Here is a 19,564-nt window from a genome sequence, read left to right on the forward strand (position 1 = left end):
ACCGTAGGTCTCTAGAAGAGCGTAGCGTTCCAAAGGATTGGAAAAGGGCACAGGTCATCCCCGTTTTCAAGAAGGGACGTCGAACAGATGTGCAGAACTATAGAATTTTGGAACATGTATTATGTTGGAGTATAATGACTTTTCTGGAGACTAGAAATCTACTCTGTAGGAATCAGCATGGGTTTAGAAAAAGACACGGGTCCCCAGGTAGATGACGTGTTTCTTGACTTACGCAAGGCGTTCGAGAGAGTTCCCCACAGTCGTTTACTGAACAAAGTAAGAGCATATGGACTATCAGATCAATTGTGTGATTGGATTGAAGAGTTCCTAGATAACAGGACGCAGCATGTCATTCTCAATGGAGAGAGGTCTTCCGAAGTAAGAGTGATTTCAGGTGTGCCGCAGGGGAGTGTCGTAGGACCGTTGCTATTCACAATATACGTAAATGACCTTGTGGATAACATCGGAAGTTCACTGAGGCTTTTTGCGGATGATGCTGTGGTATATCGAGAGGTTGTAACAATGGAAAGTTGTACTGAAATGCAGGAGGATCTGCGGCGAATTGACGCATGGTGCAGGGAATGGCAATTGAATCTCAATGTAGACAAGTGTAATGTGCTGCGAATACATAGAAAGAAAGATCCCTTATCATTCAAATGGTTCAAATGGCTCTGAGCACTATGGGACTTAACATCTGAGGTCATCAGTCCCCTAGAACTTAGAACTACTTAAACCTAACTAACCTAAGGACATCACACACATCCATGCCCGAGGCAGGATTCGAACCTGCGACCGGAGCGGTCGCGCAGTTCCAGACTGAAGCGCCTAGAACAGCTCAGCCACACTGGCCGGCTCCCTTATCATTTAGCTACAATATAGCAGGTCAGCAACTGGAAGCAGTTAATTCCATAAATTATCTTGGAGTACGCATTAGGAGTGTCGGTTAGACCGTCAGTGAGAGAGCACTTCGATTTCCTGCTGCTAATAAGGCGAGTACACCGTTCGCTTGTTACACATTTTTACGAGCTTCAAACAGGTACAACTTATTTTCAGTTATCTGGGTAGTTACTATTTTATTTTTGTAATTTCTTGCGTGTTTGAGTGCCTACTAGACACAACCTTTTATTTTAATAACAGTGTAGTGTACAGTATCGCCGTTGCTACTGACCCTCGTATCGTACAGGCTATTGTTTGTTTGGTTAGAACAGCTCAGTGTCGGTTAGACCGTCAGTGAGAGAGCACTTCGATTTCCTGCTGCTAATAAGGCGAGTACACCGTTCGCTTGTTACACATTTTTACGAGCTTCAAACAGGTACAACTTATTTTCAGTTATCTGGGTAGTTACTATTTTATTTTTGTAATTTCTTGCGTGTTTGAGTGCCTACTAGACACAACCTTTTATTTTAATAACAGTGTAGTGTACAGTATCGCCGTTGCTACTGACCCTCGTATCGTACAGGCTTTTGTTTGTTTGGTTAGAACAGCTCAGTGTCGGTTAGACCGTCAGTGAGAGAGCACTTCGATTTCCTGCTGCTAATAAGGCGAGTACACCGTTCGCTTGTTACACATTTTTACGAGCTTCAAACAGGTACAACTTATTTTCAGTTATCTGGGTAGTTACTATTTTATTTTTGTAATTTCTTGCGTGTTTGAGTGCCTACTAGACACAACCGTTTATTTTAATAACAGTGTAGTGTACAGTATCGCCGTTGCTATCGACCCTCGTATCGTACAGGCTTTTGTTTGTTTGGTTAGAACAGCTCAGTGTCGGTTAGACCGTCAGTGAGAGAGCACTTCGATTTCCTGCTGCTAATAAGGCGAGTACACCGTTCGCTTGTAGGGTAAACATAGTCATGTGTAGGGACTGTGGTTGTTGTGAGCGGACGCAAGGAGAATTGGCCACTCTTCGGGGGCAGGTGGAGGCTTTGTCTGTTAGGCTCATCGAGCTCGAGGCGCAGGCGTCGGCTCGTAGTGGCGTTGGGGCAACTGTGGCGAGACCTATGCCTACTTCGGTGGCCTTGGAATCGCATGGAACCCCTGATGTCGCTGCGTCTTCCGGCAGTGAGCATCTTACCGGTCAGCCATCACTCCAGGGTGAATGGCGGACAGTGGTGGGCTCGCGCGTGCCTGGCCGAAAGGCGAAGGTGGGATCTGGCCGCGTGGCAGCTGCCTTACCCCTTTCCAACAGGTACGGGGTGCTTCCTAGTGGTGATGACATCGTTTCCGAGCCACCACAGGATGCCTCGCCTGTTGGGCCAGTGGCCGATTCTCCGGCAAGGTCCCGACAGTCACAGAGGGCGGGCCTATTAGTTATAGGGAGCTCCAACGTTAGGCGGGTTATGGAGCCCCTTAGGAAAATAGCGGGTAGGTCGGGGAAGAATGCCAGTGTGCACTCGGTGTGCTTGCCGGGGGGTCTCGTCCGTAATGTGGAGGAGGCCCTTCCGGCAGCTATTGAACGCACTGGGTGTGACCGGCTGCAGATAGTAGCACATGTCGGAACGAATGACGCCTGCCGCTTGGGTTCTGAGGCCATCCTTGGTTCCTTCCGGCGGCTGGCTGATTTGGTGAAGACAACCAGCATCGCACGCGGAGTGCAAGCTGAGCTTAATATCTGCAGCATAGTGCCCAGAGTCGATCGCGGTCCTCTGGTTTGGAGCCGTGTGGAGGGTCTAAACCAGAGGCTCAGACGACTCTGCGACTATAATGGTTGCAAATTCATCGACCTCCGTTATTGGGTGGAGAACTGTAGGGCCCCCCTAGACAGGTCAGGCGTGCACTACACACCGGAAGCAGCTACTAGGGTAGCAGAGTACGTGTGGCGTGCACACGGGGGTTTTTTAGGTTAGAGGGACCCCCCCTTGGGCGAAACGATAAAATACTTGACGGCTTACCAGAGAGGACATTATCATCGTTGATAAAGAACGTCCGTCCTCAGAGACCAAAAACAGGAAAAGTTAACGTAATATTGGTAAACTGCAGGAGTATCCAGGCAAGGTTCCTGAATTAGTATCTCTTATTGAAGGAAATAGTGCGCATATAGTATTAGGAACGGAAAGTTGGTTAAAACCGGAAGTGAACAGTAACGAAATCCTAGACACAGAATGGAATATATACCGCAAGGATAGGATAAACGCCAATGGTGGAGGAGTATTTATAGCAGTAAAGAATTCAATAATATCCAGTGAAGTTATTAGCGAATGCGAATGTGAAATAATCTGGGTTAAGTTAAGTATCAAAGGTGGGTCAGATATGATAGTCGGATGCTTCTATAGACCACCTGCATCAGCAACCGTAGTAGTTGAGCGCCTCAGAGAGAACCTGCAGAACGTCGTGAAGAAGTTTCGTGATCATACAATTGTAATAGGGCGAGACTTCAATCTACCAGGTATAGAATGGGATAGTCACACAATCAGAACTGGAGCCAGGGACAGAGACTCTTGTGACATTATCCTGACTGCCTTGTCCGAGAATTACTTCGAGCAGATAGTTAGAGAACCAACTCGTGAAGCTAACGTTTTAGACCTCATAGCAACAAATAGACCGGAACTTTTCGACTCCGTGAATGTAGAAGAGGGTATCAGTGATCATAAGTCAGTGGTTGCATCAATGACTACAAGTGTAATAAGAAACGCCAAGAAAGGAAGGAAAATATATTTGCTTAACAAGAGTGATAGGGCACAAATCGCAGAATATCTGAGTGACCACCATCAAACGTTCATTTCTGAGGAAGAGGATGTGGAACAAAAATGGAGAAAATTCAGAAACATCGTCCAGTACGCCTTAGATAAGTTCGTACCGACTAAGGTCCAAAGCGAGGGGAAAGATCCACCGTGGTATAACAATCATGTACGAAAGGTACTGCGGAAACAAAGAAAGCTTCATCATAGGTTTAAGAGTAGTCGAATCATAGCTGATAAGGAAAAGCTGAACGAAGCGAAAAAGAGCGTAAAGAGAGCAATGAGAGAAGCATTCAACGAATTCGAACATAAAACATTGGCAAACAATCTAAACAAGAACCCTAAAAAGTTTTGGTCATATGTAAAATCGGTAAGCGGATCTAAATCCCCTATTCAGTCACTCGTTGACCACGATGGCACCGAAACAGAGGACGACCGAAGAAAGGCAGAAATACTGAATTCAGTGTTCCGAAACTGTTTCACTGCGGAAAATCGTAACACGGTCCCTGACTTCAGCCGTCGCACGGACGCCAAAATGGAAAATATTGAAATAAACGATATCGGAATTGAAAAACAACTGCTATCACTTAGTAGCGGAAAAGCATCCGGACCAGACGAGATACCCTTAAGATTCTACAGTGATTATGCTAAAGAACTTGCCCTCTTTCTAACAGCAATTTATCGTAGATCGCTGGAAGAACGTAAAGTACCTAGCGACTGGAAGAAAGCGCAGGTCGTTCCCATTTTCAAGAAGGGTCATAAATCAGATGCGAATAATTATAGGCCTATTTCGCTTACGTCAATCTGTTGTAGAATAATGGAACATGTTTTGTGTTCTCGTATTATGACGTTCTTAGATAATACAAATCTCCTTCATCATAACCAACATGGATTCCGCAAACAGAGATCATGTGAAACTCAGCTCGCCCTATTTGCCCAAGAAATTCACAGTGCCGTAGACACTGGCGAGCAGATTGATGCCGTATTCCTGGACTTCAGGAAGGCATTTGATACGGTTCCGCACTTACGTTTAGTGAAAAAAATACGAGCTTACGGAATATCGGACCAGGTTTGTGATTGGATTCAGGATTTCCTAGAAGAAAGAACACAACATGTCATTCTTAACGGTTCAAAATCTGCAGATGTAGAGGTAATTTCGGGAGTACCGCAAGGAAGCGTGATAGGACCTTTATTGTTTACAATATACATAAATGACTTAGTTGACAACATCGGTAGCTCCGTGAGGCTATTTGCAGATGACACGGTTGTCTACAAGAAAGTAGCAACATCAGAAGACTCGTACGTACTCCAGGAAGACCTGCAGAGGATTAATGCATGGTGCGACAGCTGGCAGCTTTCCCTAAACGTAGATAAATGTAATATAATGCGCATACATAGGGGCAGAAATCCATTCCAGTACGATTATGCCATAGGTGGTAAATCATTGGAAGCGGTAACGACCGTAAAATACTTAGGAGTTACTATCCGGAGCGATCTGAAGTGGAATGATCACATAAAACAAATAGTGGGAAAAGCAGGCGACAGGTTGAGATTCATAGGAAGAATTCTAAGAAAATGTGACTCATCGACGAAAGAAGTAGCTTACAAAACGCTTGTTCGTCCGATTCTTGAGTATTGCTCATCAGTATGGGACCCTTACCAGGTTGGATTAATAGAAGAGATAGACATGATCCAGCGAAAAGCAGCGCGATTCGTCATGGGGACATTTAGTCAGCGCGAGAGCGTTACGGAGATGCTGAACAAGCTCCAGTGGCGGACACTTCAAGAAAGGCGTTACGCAATACGGAGAGGTTTATTATCGAAATTACGAGAGAGCACATTCCGGGAAGAGATGGGCAACATATTACTACCGCCCACATATATCTCGCGTAATGATCACAACGAAAAGATCCGAGAAATTAGAGCAAATACGGAGACTTACAAGCAGTCGTTCTTCCCACGCACAATTCGTGAATGGAACAGGGAAGGGGGGATCAGATAGTGGTACAATAAGTACCCTCCGCCACACACCGTAAGGTGGCTCGCGGAGTATAGATGTAAATGTAAATGTAAATTTAAAATGGAATGATCATATAAAGTTGATCGCATGTAAAGCAGATGCCAGACTGAGATTCATTGGAAGAATCCTAAGGAAATACAGTCCGAAAACAAAGGAAGTAGGTTACAGTACACTTGTTCGCCCACTGCTTGAATACTGCTCACCAGTGTGGGATACATACCAGATAGGGTTGATAGAAAAGATAGAGAAGATACAACGGAGAGCAGCGCGCTTCGTTACAGGATCATTTAGTAATCGCGAAAGCGTTACGGAGATGATAGATAAACTCCAGTGGAAGACTCTGTAGGAGAGACGCTCAGTAGGTCGGTACGGGCTTTTGTTGAAGTTTCGAGAACATACCTTCACCGAGGAGTCAAGCAGTATATTGCTCCCTCCTACGTATATCTCGCGAAGAGACCATGAGGATAAAATCAGAGAGATTAGAGCCCACACAGAGGCATACCGACAATCCTTCTTTCCACGAACAATACGAGACTGGAATAGAAGGGAAAACCGATAGAGGTACTCAGGGTACCCTCCGCCACACATCGACAGTTGGCTTGCGGAGTATGGATGTAGATGTAGAAAGCGCTGTTGTTCTGACATGGAGGAGACACAGAGAGACAGGAACTGTCGATGACATACCTCACTCAGGCTGCCCAAGGGCTACTACCGCAGTGGATAACCGTTGCCTACGGATTATGGCTCGGAGGAACCCTGACAGCAACACCACCATGTTAAATAATGCTTTTCGTGCAGCCACAGAACGTCGTGTTACGACTCAAACTGTGTGCAATAAGCTGCACGATATACAACTTCACTCCTGACGTCCATGGCGAGTCCATCTTTGCAATCACAACACCAGCGCGGTGCAGATAGCCCCAACAACATGCCAATTGGACCGCTGAGGATTGGTATCACATCCTCTTCATTGATGAGTGTCGCATATGCCTTCAACCAAAAAATCGTCAGAGACGTGTTTGGAGGTAATCCGGTCAGGCTGAACGCCTTAGACACACTGTGCAGCGAGTGCAACAAGGTGGAGGTTCCCTGCTGTTTTAGGGTGGCATTATGAGGGGCCGACGTACGCCACTGGTTGTCATGGAAGGCGCCGTAACGGCTGTATGATACGTGAATGGCATCCCCTGACCGATAGTGCAACCATATCGTCAGCATATTGGCGAGGCATTCGTCTTCATGGACAACAATTCGCGCCCCCATCGTGCACATCTTGTGAATGACTTCCTTCAGGATAACGACATCGCTCGACTAGAGTGGCCAGCATGTTCTCCAGACATGAACCCTATCGAATATGCCTGGAACAGATTGAAAAGGGCTGTTTATGGACAACACGACCCACCAACCACTCCAAGGAATCTACGCCGAATCGACGTTGAGGAGAGGGACAATCTGGACCAACAGCGCCTTGATGAACTTGTTGATAGTATGCCAGACGAATACAGGCATACATCAATGCAAGAGGATGTACTACTGGATATTAGAGGTATCAGTGTGTACAGCAATCTGGACCACTACCTCTGAACGCCTCACTGTATGGTGGTACAACATGCAATGTGTGGTTTTCATGAGCAATAGAAAGAGTGGAAATGTTGTTTATGTTGATCTCTATTCCAGTTTTCTGTACAGGTTCCGGAACTCTCAGAAACAAGGTGATACAATGTCCCATTTATCTTGACCACCCTAAATAACTGTTTGTCCAGATGCAAATTCCAAAATGTTTCAAGCAAATGCTCTTTAGCCGTCAGCGGGGCATCAATCAGCATGATTACCTTCGTTGTAGCTTTGTTTTTTACAAAGATATGAACAGGGATATGACTTTTTTAAATGGCATGCTGTAGTTTGTATTCGGAAATTCATTTCCTCTCTGAAAGTACTATTCAAAAATGTATTATAGTGTACCATTCACTCAAACAGAATGTTATTAATTACATAACACAACATTCACATTGTTGTTCCAAGTGCTTACTGCAGGTTCTCGGGGTAATGGAACACATCCACGTGCTGACGTTCACAGAGGACAAATGTAAACACAAGTAGAATGCACACCCGCCATTCCTTCAACAACCATCGTCAGTTGAAGAGTTGTGTCACAAGTTCCATCCTTGCCATGTACACCTAAATCAAGAATTGCATGGGAAAGATTTCCAGAAACATGTACAGTTCTGTCAGTGGGCACAGCAGCAAATCCTTGCCAACCCGAACTTCTTCTCCAATGGTGTATTTACCGACGAATGTTCCTTCTCAAACAAAGGACAGATAAATACAAGGAACATGCATTATTGGTCCAGCGACAACCCACAATGGCTTAGATAGGTGGAACATCAGCGTCAATGGAGAGTTGTGGGATGCTTGGTACTACGATTATTGGCCCTTATTTCATCAATACAGCACAGCGTATGGCAACTTCCTCAGACGAATTCTTCCTCTTCTGGATGAAGTGCCGCTAAGAACCAGAATGCTTATGTGGTATCAACACGATGGTTCAAATGGCTCTGAGCACTATGGGACTCAACTGCTTAGGTCATTAGTCCCCTAGAACTTAGAACTAGTTAAACCTAACTAACCTAATGACATCACAAACATCCATGCTCGAGGCAGGATTCGAACCTGCGACCGTAGCGGTCTTGCGGTTCCAGACTGCAGCGCCTTTAACTGCACGGCCACTTCGGCCGGCCATCAACACGATGGATGACCAGCTCATAATGCCTTGCGTGCACATCGTGTTCTGAACCAAAGGTATCCTGCCAGATGGATTGGTCGAGGAGGAACAGTTACTTGGCATGCTAGGTCTCCTGATTTAAATCCTCTGGACTTTTTTATTTGGGGATGCATTAAAGACGTTGTCTATCATGATATTCCAACAACTCCAGAGGACATGCAGGAACGTATCATGTTTGCTTGTGATTCTCTTCAGCAGGCAACACTGGAAGCAGTAAATAATTCTTTCATTCAACGAGTGCATCAGTGTATCGGTGTCCAGGGTCACCACTTTGAGCACCTGTGAATGTTCTACTCCTGGGCAATGGTACAAGAGAGTCGAAGTCAATTTTGTGTTATGTTTTTAGTTGGTTTTCATTTGTATTCTGACAACTCCAGCAAGGCTCAAAGTCAATGTTGTGTTATGTAATTAATAAGGTTGTGTTTCAGTGGATGGTACACTGTGATACATTTTTGAATAGGTCTTTAGGAGGGGAGATGAATTTCCGAATAAAAAATACAGGATGCCATTTTTAAAAGTCATACTGCTGTTCATATATTTGTAAAAAATAAAGCTACAACGAAGGCAATCATGCTGATTGATGTCCCTCTGACGGTTGAAGAACATTTGCTTGAAATATTTTGTAATTTGCGTCTGGACAAACAGTTATTTAGCGTGGTCAAGATAAATGGGACACCCTATATACGTAACTGCTAATACTAGTACATAGATGTTTTCCTCTTTTTCTAAAAACTTACGCGATTGTATTCGCTGCTGCGAGAAGTGGTTCCGCAGCATGTGTCTGATATATTTTTACAGCCTCCAACAGTTTCTCCAAACCATTCTGGATTTCCAGCATGTGAACTATATATAACAAGAAAAAGAAATAAACCGCCGGTATAGAAAAAAAAATTACGCTACTGCTACAAACACACAAAAAAATCATACTCACGTGGTAGTCCTAGACGCTGGCTTTCCACATGAGGAGGAGATTTCTGTGGCCCAGCCTCTTCCTCCTTTGCCTCCCATGTACTCTTGCAATCCAGGATAAAGACCTGGAGTAGTGCTGTAAAGAAAAAAGAAACTACGTTACCTACAGGAATTATTTTTTAACACACCCATTTTTTCACAATTTAAACACCATAACCATATATATAAATTATTCACTTATATGGTTGTTCATATTCTGCCTCTTCTTCTTCAGCCATTCTACCATGCTTGCTACTGCCACTGACGCTGGTGATGGTGGTGCTGCTGGGCTTCATGATTGATTGATGAGAGACAGACACACACACACACACACAAACACACAACTACACAGACAAACTGAAGATGGCTGAATGAAACCAGGAGTGGAGGGGGGGAGGGTTTATATAGACTCACCGATTTGGGAGGAACCAATTAGGAAGAGCAGTTGATGGAAAGTCCTGAACAGTATTTTCAGTAACCAATAGGAATGTGGCATTCTGCCCCACCTGTAGATGAATGCTGGTCTGAGCATGCAGGACAAGTTGGTGCTGGTCTGGCTAGCTACAGTTTCTGCACACTCGTGGATACAGCCGGGAAACTCCTGCTTCTGGTTTGCATTTCACTCTGTGATGAGCTGTGGCTGCTGATGGATGCACCCCCGCTTTGCGAGTCCCCCACTTACGACTGTACCTTATGTAGCAAACTACTGTGATAGTGTATTTAACAATATTTTTTAAGTTATGCGGGATGTTCTTCAGAGTTCCAACGTGGTGTATTTGTGCTCATTTATTTTAGCAAATTTTTTTAAAGTGTATTTTGCCATAATGTATTTCCATTCCATGTGCACCTGGGAAGACTGTGAAGTGTTTTGTGTGCAAGTGTATTTCAAACAAACTGGTTAAAACAACATCTGCAAATGTGTTTATGCACGTGAATATTCCAGAGTCATGAGGGAAGACTGAGAGGTTTCACAAATGTGCTGATACTTTTTTCTAGAGTCTGTGTTCAAGTGAGGCGGTATACATCGCAAAATTGAAGCAAACTACTGAGCAGCGATCTTTTTAAAGTCCATATACAGACTTATTCAGTTGGGTTTAGTAACTCATGAAGCAGTTCGTGCTCAAAGCCAAGGGCATTTCCCACAAATTCGCACAAAGTGTCTCAGAGATGGTTTCACAAGTGTGTCGCGATGTTGTCGGAGTCTGTGTTCAAGAGTAGAGGTGGTCGTATTTCCCAGAATAAAATGTGCTGTTGTTTAAATATTCTCACATCATCTAGAATGCTGTCTCTCCCTCATTGTGCAGTGGTACATTTAGTTCATGTGGCACCTTCAAGTTATATGTAGGACAGTATTCCGCAACACCAGATGTAATAACTCCAGATGAAGTTCGTGTTCCCTGACAAAGGGTATCCGTGAGCCAGGGATTGGAAGGAGGAGAGGGAGATTGCAGGTATTTCCTGTGCAACAAAAAGTATGTGGCCACTCCTGAGGCTACTGGGTGGCAGTGCTGTAAGCCGGTATGCGCACTAGAGTGAACGTCTTGCCTTTTGCACTTCAGAAGACTGATTGAATTTTTATCAAATGATCTATAGTTACAGCACACACATTTATCAATATGAGTTGTGAAGTGTAACTTAGCCCCATCCTGCTGCATATTCATTATTTCATGAAGCGTATTCATCCTCACCAAATATCATTGCTATTGACAAATTCCTCAGATGCCTGGTTACAGCTAATATACTCCTCCTTCTCCAGCACAGACATTTCACCCATTGAACACAGTAAACAATTACGTCGATCCTCCCAGTCCAGCAGCTAGACACAGATTGAGTATTTTGCCGCATTTTTTCCCCAGACTGCCATCTTCGAATATGTCATGCGAGGGGAGGAGGCAGGGCCGACAGTACACTTTGGTGGTGGTGTTGTGAACTAGGTAAGTAGGACACCAGACCTCATTATGAACACATTGGTTGGTGCTATTGCATATGGCAACTCAAATTGTTTCGATAAACAACACATCCTATCTGGCAGCCAGCACAGACTGACTCCTTTTCCTGCCATATTGTGAGGGGAGGGCAGGGGAGCAATGGATGCAAAATAAAGACTTGTGTCTATCCCTTTATGGCAGCCCAGCACAGACTGAGTCCTTTCCCAGCAATTTCCAAGTGGGGGAGGAGAGGGGAGGGGAGGGTGAGGCGAGAGGAGGGAGTAGGGGAGGGGGTTAGGTTAGTGGAGGTATCCCCAATTGACCTGTTTTCCTACAAAAATTTAAACCTCCTGCCATGATGTCATTGCATTGTTGGCACATCTATAGCCGCCATCTTGGATCATACATCTAGGGTAAATTTGGCAACAGTGCAGAGTGGGGTCGTACGAACTTTGTCCCACTACTATGCACATGAGTGCTAAAAGGAATCCGCTAAACTTCAGTTACATGATAAATCAGTCAAATCTAAAGGCTGTAAATTCAACTATATACCTAGGAATTACAGTTACGAACAACTTAAATTGGAAAGAACACACAGAAAATGTTGTGGGGAAGGGAAACCAAGAATTGCTTTTTATTGGCAGAAAACTTAGGAAATGTAACCGGTCTACTAAAGAGACTGCCTATACTACACTTTTCCGTACACTTTTAGAGTACTGCTGCGCGGTCTGGGGTCCTTACCAGGTACGATTAATAGAGTACATAGAGAAAGTTCAAAGAAGAGCAGCACGTTTTGTATTATCGTGAAATAAGGGAGAGAGTGTCACTCACATGATACAGGATTTCGGGTGGACATCATTAAAACAAAGGCGATCGCTGTGGCAGAATCTTCCCATGAAATTTCAATCAGCATCTTTCTCCTCTGAATGCGAAAATATTTTGTTGACACTGACCTACATAAGGAGAAGCGGTCATCACAATAAAATAAGGGAAATCAAAGCTCACATAGAAAGACACACGTGTTCGTTTTTTCCGCGCACTGTTCGAGAATGGAATGATAGAGAATTATTATGAGAGTGGATCCATGAACCCTCCGCCATGCACTTAAGTGTGATTTTGATAGTATTCGTGTAGATGTAGATGTAAAATTTGTAAATTATTGACAATGACAACTTATACCTGAGAGAGAGAGTGCGCACTCGTTATACAGCATCGAGGAACGTAGTTAGATTAATGACGAAATCTTGGAACCTTCTACAAAAGGCGAAAAATATGAGAGTTCGAAGATGGCAGCACTCGAACCACCTTCACAGGTACCCAACAGTTCGTAACTTAGTACTTAACACCACTGTACCACGATGAACTAATGAAATACCAGTCTTTGTACTGTTAACTAGGACCTCTTGAAAACTTCAGCAGTTGATAAGTCATTATGTGACATTTAAGTATAACAAATCGTACCAGGAATGATGTATGTTTATAAATCTTCACTGTGCCATTGCCTTGAAACGGCATACTTTCTCAACGCGAAAGTTACGATATGAAATTACGGAATCCAGTATCGTGTTTCCCAAACACTCAGCATAGAATGTTAACGACAGTCGATAGCAGTTCCTGTGGTCTTCGGTAAGTGCGTGTGACGCCAGAGGCCTACGAGAAAAACAGGCCACGGCGCGTTCGTCACGAAGGTAGGCCTGCGCTCGCTCGCTCAACTCAGAAAACTACGATTCTACGCCTTTAACTCGTAACTAGGTGTGTACGTAGAAACGAGAATTGCATCTTCTTCTGCAATCCACTATTATGGAGTCTTACCGTATTTAGGCCTACAATGATTGGAAGTCCATAAGTCTACTTACACTACTGGCCATTCAAATTGCTACACCACGAAGATGTGCTACAGACGCGAAATTTAACCGACAGGAAGAAGATGCTGTGGTAGGCAAATGATTAGCTTTTCAGAGCATTCACATAAGGTTGGCGCCGGTGGCGGCACCTACAACGTGCTGACATGAGGAAAGTTTCCAACCGATTTCTCATGCACAAACGGCAGTTACCCGGCGTTGCCTGGTGAAACGTTGTTGTGATGCCTCGTGTAAGGAGGAGAAATGCGTACTATCACGTTTCCGACTTTGATAAAGGTCGGATCGTAGCCTATCGCGATTGCGGTTTGTCGTATCGCGTCATTGCTGCTCGCGTTGGTCGAGATCCAATGACTGTTAGCAGAATATGGAATCGGTGGGTTCAGGAGGGTAATACGGAACACCGTGGTGGATCCCAACGGCCTCGTATCAGTAGCAGTCGAGATGACAGGCATCTTATCCGCATGGCTGTAACGGATCGTGCAGCCACGTCTCGATCCCTGAGTCAACAGATCGGGACGTTTGCAAGACAACAACCATCTGCACGAACAACTCTACGACGTTTGCAGCAACATTGACTATCAACTCGGAGACGATGGCTGCGGTTACCCTCGACGCTGCATCACAGACAGGAGAGCCCGCGATGGTGTACTCAACGACGAACCTGGGTGCACGAATGGCAAAACGTCATTTTTTCAGATGAAGCCAGATTCTGTTTACAGCATCATGATGGTGTCATCCGTGTTTGGCGACATCGCGGTGAACGCACATTGGAAGCGTGTATTCGTCATCGCCATACTGGCTTATCACCCGGCGTGATGGTATGGGGTGCCATTGGTTACACGTCTCGGTCACCTCTTGTTCACATTGACGGCACTTTGATCAGTGGACGTTACATTTCAGATGTGTTACGACCCGTGGCTCTACCCTTCATTCGATCCCTGCGAAACCTTACATTTCAGCAGGATAATGCACGACCGCATGTTCCAGTCCTGTACGGGCCGTTCTGGATACAGAAAATGTTCGACTGCTGCCCTGGCCAGCACATTCTCCAGATCTCTCACCAACTGAAAACGTCTCATCAATGGTGGCCGAGCAACTGGCTCGTCACAATACGCCAGTCACTACTCTTGATGAACTGTGGTATCGTGATGAAGCTGCTTGGGCAGCTGTACCTGTACACGCCATCAAAGCTCTGTTTGACTCAATGCCCAGGCGTATTAAGGCCGTTATTACGGCCAGAGGTGGTTGTTCTGGGTACTGATTTCTCAGGATCTATGCACCCAAATTGCGTGAAAATGTAATCACATGTCAGTTCTAGTATAATATATTTGTCCAATGAATACCCGTTTATCATCTGCATTTCTTCTTGGTGTAGCAATTTTAATGGCCAGTAGTGTATAATTTGTTACGGCTGTACTGGGATACAATAAAAATTAAAATCATGCCAAACTGATTAGCAGCTGCATAAGGCACCACTTCTTGTATGAAATCAGAACTGTTAAGTAGAAGAGACTAAATGCTATAAAAAAGCCATTATTTCATTTATATCGACTATTGATCTTAAATTTTGTTGTAATACTGTTAATCAGTAAGACTTTGTATTAGCAGATTCCAGTAGAAGATGCAATTCTCGTCAGTACGTAGAAGCCCAGCTGCGAGTTAACAGGTTCAGCAACGCATTTTGTCTGCTGAGCTGAGCGAGCGAGCGAGTTCAGGCCTACCTTCGTGACGTACGCGCCGCGGCCTGTCTTTCTCGTGGGACTCGGTGACGCCAAAATGACGTCATGTTTGCACAAAGTCTTGTGAACTGTTGATTAGTTACCCTTTGGTAATGAGAGCACTTGGCGACTTTCAACAAACTTTAAACTTAATTTCTCGTTTACGTTCTTAAAGTCAAATATTTAACACGTTAACTCTTCTCGCGGTAGCGATCTCGCTTCCCGAGCACGGGGTCCCGGGTTCGATTCCCGGTGGGGTCAGGGATTTTCACCTGCCTCGAGATGACTGGATGTTGTTGTGTCGTCTTCATCATCATCATTCATCCCCATTACGGTCGGAGGAAGGCAACGGCAAACCACCTCCACAAGGACCTTGCCTAGTACGGCGGTGCGAGTTTCCCGCATCGTCCCCTACGCTCTGTGAAGGAGTATGGGACTTCATCATCATCATCAACTCTTCTCCAAAGTAATTAGGCGTTTTAAACCGTTTCATACACGGCAGTGTTATTCTTTAAAGAATAGGGGATGGTTGGTATACTGGTAGGCCTATACTACGGCAATAGAAGCAAAAGCGTCCCAGTAAACAACGTTTCGGAAACAGCAACCGTCTGCTGGATAATTGCGAATGTGATATTAGAAATGGCCACTGACTTAAGCATGAAATATTGCTCTAGTCGGTACTAATGTATTTGAAATGCAGACTATTCGAGTAGGTCCCTATCCAATTGGGCTCAAATTTCACACCAGGCCCACCTTAACAAGAAACACAATACTACTTCAGCATGTTACATGCTGTGATTTACTGTGCTTATTAAAGAAAGTGTTCCACATGTCGTCAAGGGCGCACCCGTAGTAGGTGGCAAGGGCTGGCTTTCAGAAAAAGAAAAAGAAAATGTGTAGGCAGGTGTTTTTCTTTCAAAAAAAATCATTTAAAAGGCCGCAGGTTTTTAGCAGGGTTGGAACTAAAAAACCTTTTCATGGCAACTTACAAGATGCCATTAGCCTGTCACAATAACGGTATTAAAAATACTTCATCTTACTCCCCCCCCTACAAACTACCGTGTGCGCTCTTGAGTGGCGTCATCGTCATTTCATTTAGAGGCAATAACTCACTCGTCTGTGCTGTTAGTTGCGAGTTCTTCCCTAAACCCCGCACATCATCTCGTAAATCTTGACAAGACTCTACAATCTCTGCTCCATTTTTTCAACTGCATCAGCGAGAGTGTTGTACGCTTCACTTCTAAGGTGACGTCAGACAACAACAAAAGAAAGAAACGAGACTAGGCGACCTTGGAGGTCAAGGCACAGCCTGTGTTTGACCTGTCTGTCTTGGACCGTATTGGCGCGTTATACGACTTAATATATCTGCAGCTAAATGTGCCTGTACCCCACATACCACCACATTCTCCAACTTCGTGCAACGTGAAGCAGACCACGAGTGAAACCTTAGCGCTATTATATAAGGATTTAATCGTAAAGCTTGCATTTGAAATGCACTTGTACAAAGATGTTTTTCATACTGAAGCCAGTGGCAGTTCGTAACCACACTTTCGCAAATATCTCATGTTTACGGGAACGTTTTTGCTTCTGTTATCGTTTACTTTGGCACTATCACTTTTCGTTATTAATTGTGATCCGCCTTGTTCATACAATAAAATATTTTTCATTAAAATCTTTTAAATATCTCAGGAATTATCTTAAATTACAAATGAATTGTCTCTTTTCCTGATATTTGCCGTTGGGATAAGAGCTACAAATTTATTTCCGTTCCAAACCAATGTCTATGTAACAGACATTTTATAAAGAATAAAAAACCCTCTTCCACGACCACTACATTTAGATTCATTTTTAAAGTCAATAGAACGTAAAACTGATCCAAGTTTCAGATTCTTTATTTTTCAATTGATGACTAGTTTCAACTGAACGAAAAACTGATCCAAGATGCAGATACTTTATTTTTCAATCGATGACTAGTTTCGGGCCGAGACCCATTTTCAAATCAGCTGAACAAAGTCGAAAATGGCATTCCCGAAGATATCGAAAAATGTGTAATGTACGTTACAGTGCACAAGGATTTAAAGGTCTTATCTAAGTTTAAGGAAAGGCAACTAATGACTGAGGGGAGTGTGTCGGAGACGGGCTGCCAAGTGATACGTCGGTTGTGGGAAAAATGTTCTCGAACCAGTTCTGAGCGTACAGTGAGGTGACAACAGTCGTTTCTTTGGTGTGTGTGTGTGTGTGTATGTGTGTGTGTGTGTGTGTGTGTGTGGTGCTGAAGTCTGATCAGCTTCGTTGATTTTTACTTCTGTAGGGAATGGAAAGGGTAAAAATTTTCGCTTTATTTATTCTTCTTTCAGCTTTAGTTTGGACGCACAGAAGGGTCCTTTAACTCGCTGCCTTTGGTGTGTATTTGAAAACAGTGTGTAGAAGTGCTAAAGGACTTTATGTCCTTAAATTATGGAGAATTACGTAGGGATAACATTTACGGAGGCTCAAATACTATTGCCTTTGGTACTTTATATTTGTGGTTGCGTAAGGGCTCTACCGTACCTACTGTGGTGAGTTGTGGTGTACTGTCGCGTATCATGTCCAACTTCCGAAATAAGGTTCGTGCCTTCTCCTTGACCTTGTCTGAGAGGTAAGATTCGCTTAAGGCTCGATGAATATCATGATTCCGGATCCACCATTGGGCTCCAGTGATCCATCGTAGGCATCTGCTTTGTATAACCTGTAACTTCCTGTAGTTAGTGGCACACGCAGTACCCCAAGAGGTCGATCGATACAAAATAGATGGTTCGACCGTGGCGTGGTACAACTGGAGTTTCGTGCATTGGCTGAGGTACGAGCTCTTCAGAAATTGGAGGAGAGTTCCCAGCATTTTGAGGCCAGACGTCTTCTTCTCCATAATGTGATGACTATACAGCAGTTTGGCGTCCATATGCACTCCAAGGTATTTTACAGTTGTTGCCCAGGGGAGTGGCTGGTCTGATATCCGTAGGCGTTCATTGACGATGGGTCTCCGACGTGTGAAGACAATAACTTTGGTTTTCTCTGCATTGACCGTTATTTTGTTCCTGTGGGTCCAGTGGTCCATTAAATCTAGTTGGCGCTGCATCCGTGTGACGAGGTGGTCCATTCTGGTGCCTGCAGTCAGAAGCGCTGTGTCGTCGGCATAGAAACTGGCAGTAACATGTGGCACCGTCGGGAGGTCGTTAATTTATAAATTAAACAGCAGTGTAGATATGACCGATCCTTGTGGAAGTTCTTCAAGGACAGACCGTGTTACAACAGTCGTGGGATAGTGATACACACGTTTACAGATGGCGGTATTATCGGGTACACAGCATATGAAAGGGCAGTGCATAGATGGACCTGTCATTTGTACTCAGTTGATTCATGTGAAAAGATTTCCTACGTGATTGAGGCCGCACGACAAGAAGTAACAGAACTTGGAGTGGTAGTTGTAGCTAGACGCTTGGGACATTTCATTTCGGAAATCGTTACGGAATTCAATTTTCCGAGATCCATAGTGTGAAGAGTGTGCCGAGAATACCACATTTCAGACATTACCTCTCACCACTGACAATGTCGTGACCGATGGCCTTCGCTTAACGACCGAGAGCAGCGGCGTTTCCGTAGAGCTGTTAGTGCCAACAGACAAGCAACACAGCGTGAAATGACCACAGAAATCAATATAGGACGTACGATGAACGTACCCGTTAGGACAGAGTGGAAAAAATGGCGTTAAGGGACTATGTGAACAGACGTCCGACACGAGTGCTTTGCTAAACAGCACGAGATCGATTGCACCATATCGACTGGACGCTAGACGACTGGACAACCGTGGCCTGGCCAGGTGAGTCCTGGTTTCAGTTGGTGAGTGCTGGTGATAGCGTTCGAGTGTGGTAAAGACCCTACAAAGCCATGGACCCACGTTGTCAGCAAGGCACTGTGGAAGCTGGTGTTGGCTCCAACAATGGGGTGGGCTGTATTTACATGAAATGAGCTGGGTACTGTATGTACTATGTACTGACTTCGCAGAAAATCCTAAGAAATTCTGGTCTTATGTCAAAGCGGTAGGTGGATTAAAACAAAATGTCCAGACACTCTGTGACCAAAATGGTACTGAAACAGAGGATGACAGACTAAAGGCCGAAATACTAAATGTCTCTTTCCAAAGCTATTTCACAGAGGAAGACTGCACTGTAGTTCCTTCTCTAGATTGTCGCACAGATGACAAAATGATAGCTATCGAAATAGACGACAGAGGGATAGAGAAACAATTAAAATCGCTCAAAAGAGGAAAGGTCGCTGGACCTGATGGGATACCAGTTCGATTTTACACAGAGTACGCGAAGGAACTTGCCCCCCTTCTTGCAGCGGTGTACCGTAGGTCTCTAGAAGAGCGTAGCGTTCCAAAGGATTGGAAAAGGCCACAGGTCATCCCCGTTTTCAAGAAGGGACGTCGAACAGAGGTGCAGAACTATAGACCCATATCTCTAACGTCGATCAGTTGTAGAATTTTGGAACACGTATTATGTTCGAGTATAATGACTTTCCTGGAGACTAGAAATCTACTCTGTAGGAGTCAGCATGGGTTTCGAAAAAGATGGTCATGTTAAACCCAGCTCG

This window comes from Schistocerca piceifrons, chromosome 7, assembly GCF_021461385.2.
Source record: "Schistocerca piceifrons isolate TAMUIC-IGC-003096 chromosome 7, iqSchPice1.1, whole genome shotgun sequence".
In the NCBI taxonomy this organism is placed as follows: Eukaryota; Metazoa; Arthropoda; class Insecta; order Orthoptera; family Acrididae; genus Schistocerca; species Schistocerca piceifrons.